Source organism: Octodon degus, unplaced genomic scaffold (genome assembly GCF_000260255.1).
Source record: "Octodon degus isolate 3935 unplaced genomic scaffold, OctDeg1.0 scaffold00004, whole genome shotgun sequence".
In the NCBI taxonomy this organism is placed as follows: Eukaryota; Metazoa; Chordata; class Mammalia; order Rodentia; family Octodontidae; genus Octodon; species Octodon degus.
The window spans coordinates 188,704-193,843 of NW_004524580.1; the positions used below are offsets into that span (position 1 = coordinate 188,704).

The 5,140-nt window shown below is 39.6% G+C and overlaps 1 pseudogene; it reads right to left on the bottom strand.

The window, feature by feature from the left end:
- The window catches only part of LOC101585367, a 10,937-nt pseudogene that overhangs the window by 4,053 nt on the left and 1,744 nt on the right, over window positions 1-5,140 (bottom strand).

Genomic DNA, 5,140 nt, shown 5'->3' on the forward strand with positions numbered 1-5,140 from the left:
GTTTTGAAACTGTCTCATTGCTATTTGTTTCTCAATACAATTAATAAAAAAAAGAAAAACTAAAAAAAAAAAAAAAAAGAAACCTGTTTTTATGGGAAATCTCACCATAAAAAAAAACAAACAAACCTGTTTTCTCCCACTCTCTGGCTTTTCTTCAGCAGACTGTGCAGGCATCTGCTCGAGAGCAGTCTTCAGTTTTCCTCAGACTGTCCACGCGAGGCCTCCAGCTTTACCTGAGGCCCATGAATTCAGAATGAGCTATATCATTGCTCTCCTAGGTTTAATATAAATGTATCCTCTGGTTGAACAAGAGTAGTTTTACTATGATTTAATAACTGATGGCTAGAGGGATCCATTACTTCAAACAACATAAAAATTCAAGAACTGTTTGGTCGATGAGATTTTAGCCAACTGGGACCAACAACTCTGTCAGCATTTGTGTGACAGAATATAAATACAGGCCAGATGAAAGCCAGTGTGCACACTGGCAAATCACTCCCAACTGTCAAAATTGAATGATACACTTTTCCTGAGGAGGAGGAAGACAAAAGGAGACATTTGTAGACATTCAATGTCAGAACCAGGCTGAGTGACTGAACAGAGCCTGACTAACCTCATCGGGGATGGCTCGTAGCTGTTGCTGCCTGTGACTCTGCTAGTCACTGTGGCCAAAGGAAAGACTGGAAATGCCAAGTGGAAGACACTGACCTCGTGCAACTTTGCCTATTGCAGTCACATTTCATTTCATTTTATTAGGTAGCCACACCCAACTCTGTAGAGCAGAGGAATTATATCCTGATGTAGACTTGATAGCTCATAAGAATAAAATTAAAATACAAAGCATTTACCAAGAGTATTTTTGTCAGCTGAAATGAGGTAAATCTTAAAACTGACACCAAAGCATTTTTAAAAAGTTAATATATTTTATAATAGCACTAATTGTTTTTTTTATGAGCAGAACATATTTATTGGGAGAAAGAAAGCTCCTATCTGAGAGAGGGACAGGAGGGGAGCCCTGAGCAGGTGGTCCCCAGGAAGCTGACTCTTCCAGGGACTTTTATAGAAGAAAACTATGAGGTAAGGCAGGTCTAAGGTGGTGGAGAACATGGCAACTTGCTTAGGCGGGCAGGAAGTGGGACAAAACTATGGTCAACCAATGAGATTATAAGCCCCATTGCCCAAGTAAAATAGATCAAATCCAGTACACAATGGGGAAACAAGTCATGTAGCAAGCGGGCATGAATACGGGACAAGGTCTCTTTCTGTTGAGAGTTGGGTTATTGACTCTTTTGGGCTCTTTCGAGGTGATTGGTAACTATGTAGAATACCAATCCCTGATGCCCATCCCTAGGGAAGTATGTAGCTATATTTGTTTCCTCCTTTTTCTGGAGGTTTGGCCCACACAGGAGCATCTGTCTCTTCCAAAGTTGCAAAGTCACCTTGTCTTCCATATTGTCTCCTTGAGGGCTTACCCCTGTCTGACTGCCTATAATAATTCTATCTAATTCAGCTGTCTATAACATTACCCCCTCTGAAGAAGGAACCTGAACTGCCGTGAGGGAACCATGAGTGATGACTGCTCTGGCTTCCTCAGGCTGAAAGGGGTTGTAGTTGTGAACTGGCAGTAAGAGAGGTTCACTATACTCTCCAGAGGTTCTGTCTAAAGGGCCCTCAGTAGACACCAGGCATTAATCCTGGGCAGGTGAAATCCCTTTAAATATGGAGGAGACAAAGGCAAAGAAATGATTAAACATACATGAGCCAAATAATATCAACAGGATAACTATGAATACAGTAAAAAATGATTTTTATCAAGTAGACAGTAATAACCTCCAATAAAAATGATAAAGGTAATGGTCCAGGGGATCTCAGCATTTTATATACCATTGATTTGATACCTAATATTTTGAACAGCTACTAAGACATTAACAGAAGGATCTGGAAGATAATAACCTTTTTCAAGACTGTAATTATAAAAAGACTAGTCAGAACTTTTTTGTAGGTCCATTAGCAAAGATCTCTTACATGAGTGGTTTAATCCCTTCTTTATCTTCCATGGTCATTAGCTATTATCTCAAAGTAGCCAACTCTTATTATTACTGGAGGCACATGAATTAAAGGACCTTTCTTTTTTTTTCTCCCCTGTATTTAGGACAGGGTGTACAGGGTCTCACTATGTAGATCAGACTCACAGTGATTCTACTGTTTTCAGCCTCCCAAGTTCTGGGATTACAGGCAGAAACCACCACCCCCAGTCTTAATTGCAATCTCAGCATGCCCCATGGGTGGGGCCTAAGCACGCACTTTAGTCTGCTGACCTATTAGGCCAGCCTTTATTAATTCTTACAGACACTATATATCTGTTTAATAAGATAAATTGGATCCATGTTAAATATGAAATGATACATAAGTGAAATTAAAAACAAGACAATCTATAGATGTTGTAGACTTACTAACATTCACTGAACTGTGACTTGAAATAGGTGAACTTTAGAACATGTATCTTTTTAAAAAGGTGCAAAACATGTAGGTAATACTTAATATTATACTTGACGCCATGTAACAAAACTCTTTTACAGTGGATTAGCAGAAAAAAGGAAGAGACCTTGGGCTGGGGAGATAGCTCAGTAGAATAAGTGCTTGCCTGGCAAGCACAAGGGCCTGAGTTCAATCCCCAGTTCTGGAAAAAAAAAAAAAAAAGAAAGAAAAAGAAAAAACATAAAACCAAAAAAGAAAAAAAAAGGAAGAGATCCTGTCCTGTATTCATGCCCACCTGCTACATGACTTGCTTCCCCATTGTGTACTGGATTTGATCTATTTTACTTGTAGTCTCATTGGTTGACCATAGCTTTGTCCCACTTCCTGCCCACCTAAGCAAGTTCCCATGTTCTCCACCACCTTAGACCTGCCTCACCTCGTAGTTTTCCTCTGTAAAAGTCTCTGGAAGAGTCAGTTTCCTGGGGACCACCTGCTCGGGGGTCCCCCTCTTGTCCCTCTCTCAGATAGGAGCTTTCTTTCTCCCAATAAATATGTTCTGCTCATAAAAAAGAATTAGTACTATTATAAAATATATTAACTTTTTAAAAATGCTTTGGTGTCAGTTTTAAGATTTACCTCATTTCAACTGATGAAAATATTTTTGGTAAATGCTTTGTATTTTAATTTTATTCCTATGAGCTATTAAGTCTACATCAGGACATAATTCCTTTGCTCCATAGAGTTGCGTGTGGTTACCTAATGAAATGAAATGAAATGTGACTGTGATAGCCAAAACTTCACGATGTCAGTGACTTCCACATGGCCCACCGAGATGGCTATTGAGACTGGGGGTGGTGCTGCGTGCCTGTAATCCCAGTGCTTGGGAGGCTGAAAACAGGTGGATCATTACAAGTCCAATCTATGACCTACGTAGTGAGTCCCTGTACACCCCATAGATACTGTCCTAAATTCATTTAAAAAAAAAGAAGAAGAAGAAAAGAAAAAGAAAAAGAAAAAGAAAAAGAAAAAGAAAAAGAAAAGCCTGGAAATTGGCCGTCGGGGCTCACGTGGCTGCTTGAAGTCCTCCAGGACCCAGACTCTTCCAGCTCCCTTCTCACCCAGACGTGTCACCTGGCTTTTCTCCTCCCTGCTGCAGGATGTTTGTTCAGTCCTCAGGTGCAGAGTCTCCCTGCAGGCAGCCTCCAGGGATGATAGTACTGGTGCTATCTTTTAATTGGGCATGTTGCCATTCCTACCAGAGTTAAGGTTTTGATAAGCAACAAGGAAAGATTATGAGAATAGAAATTGTGCACCAAGCCTTTATTGGCAGCATAATGTAACACTGTATCAGATAATCACTGCCCCATGCCATTCATTTTTTCCTTCAGATTTGTGCAGTAATTTGTTTTATCTTTCCCCACTTTTGAAACATTGCTCTTCTCCTTCCTCTTCTCCCCTTCTCCACCTTTTCATCCTTCTTCTATTTTTCCCCATCTCTTCCCCCTCCTCCTCCTCTTCCTCCTCCTTCTCTTTCTCCTCCTCCTGTACAGGGAATTAAACCTAGGATATTCACACTGAGTTGTATTCCTTGCTTGCTTCTCTCTCTCTCTTTTTTTTTGATAAATTGTAATTTTTTTATTGGAAAACAAATATACAACTTGGAATGGATTTGAGGCAAATTGTGCCATAAGCAGATTTTTTTTTAAGTGGCTAAACAAAGTTTAAAAAGCATGTAACAATAAAAGAAAATGTTTCTGGTACAAGACCAGCAGTACAAAAAAATAGTGTACGAGTACCTGGATAATACACCCGTTTTGCAATAGTGCTGTTTGAAGTACATATTGTTGACTGTCTGCAGCCACGCAGTTACAGCTCCACACTTCAGCAACAACATGCTGACACATCCTAGGAAAACTACTTAAAAAAAGGCATAACCAGATGTTCCCTCATCTGACCAACTCCATCTAGGTTTAGATGTGCAGAAGGACTTAGATATATCCAGAGTGAGCCACATGCAACATGTTACTTGATCAATTTTCTAAAATGAGGTTTCAGGACAATGACAGTAAGATAAGGGAAGAAAACATGGAGGAATGAAGTCCTAATTACTATACATGCATATTTTTTTTGACAGTAGGGAGAAACTTTTTGCAGATAAGTTACAAACAAAGAAAAGGCAAATAAACAAATTTGTACAAGAAATTTAACACATTCTGTACAATGTCTTCGCTTTGCTGTCATCATTTGTACAAACTCTTCATTGTTTCCTTGGCCATCACCATCAATATCTGCTTCCCTGATCATTTCATCAACCTCTTCATCTGTTAACTTTTCTCCAAGATTTGTCCTCACATGGTGAAGCTCTGCTGCACTAATATAACCATTGCCATCCTTATCAAATACACTGAATGCTTCTCTGATTTCTTCCTCACTGCCTATGTCTTTCATTTTTCTTGTCATCATTGTCAGAAATTCAGGGAGTCAATTGTACTGTTACTGTCTGCATCTACTTCATTAATCATGTCCTGCAACTCTGCTTCTGTGGGATTCTGCCCCAGAGACCTGATTACAGTTCCCAGCTCCTTTGTTGTTATAGTTCCATCACCGTCCTTGTCAAATAGTGAGAAAGCTTCTTTGAATTGTGCAATCTGCTCTTCAGTCA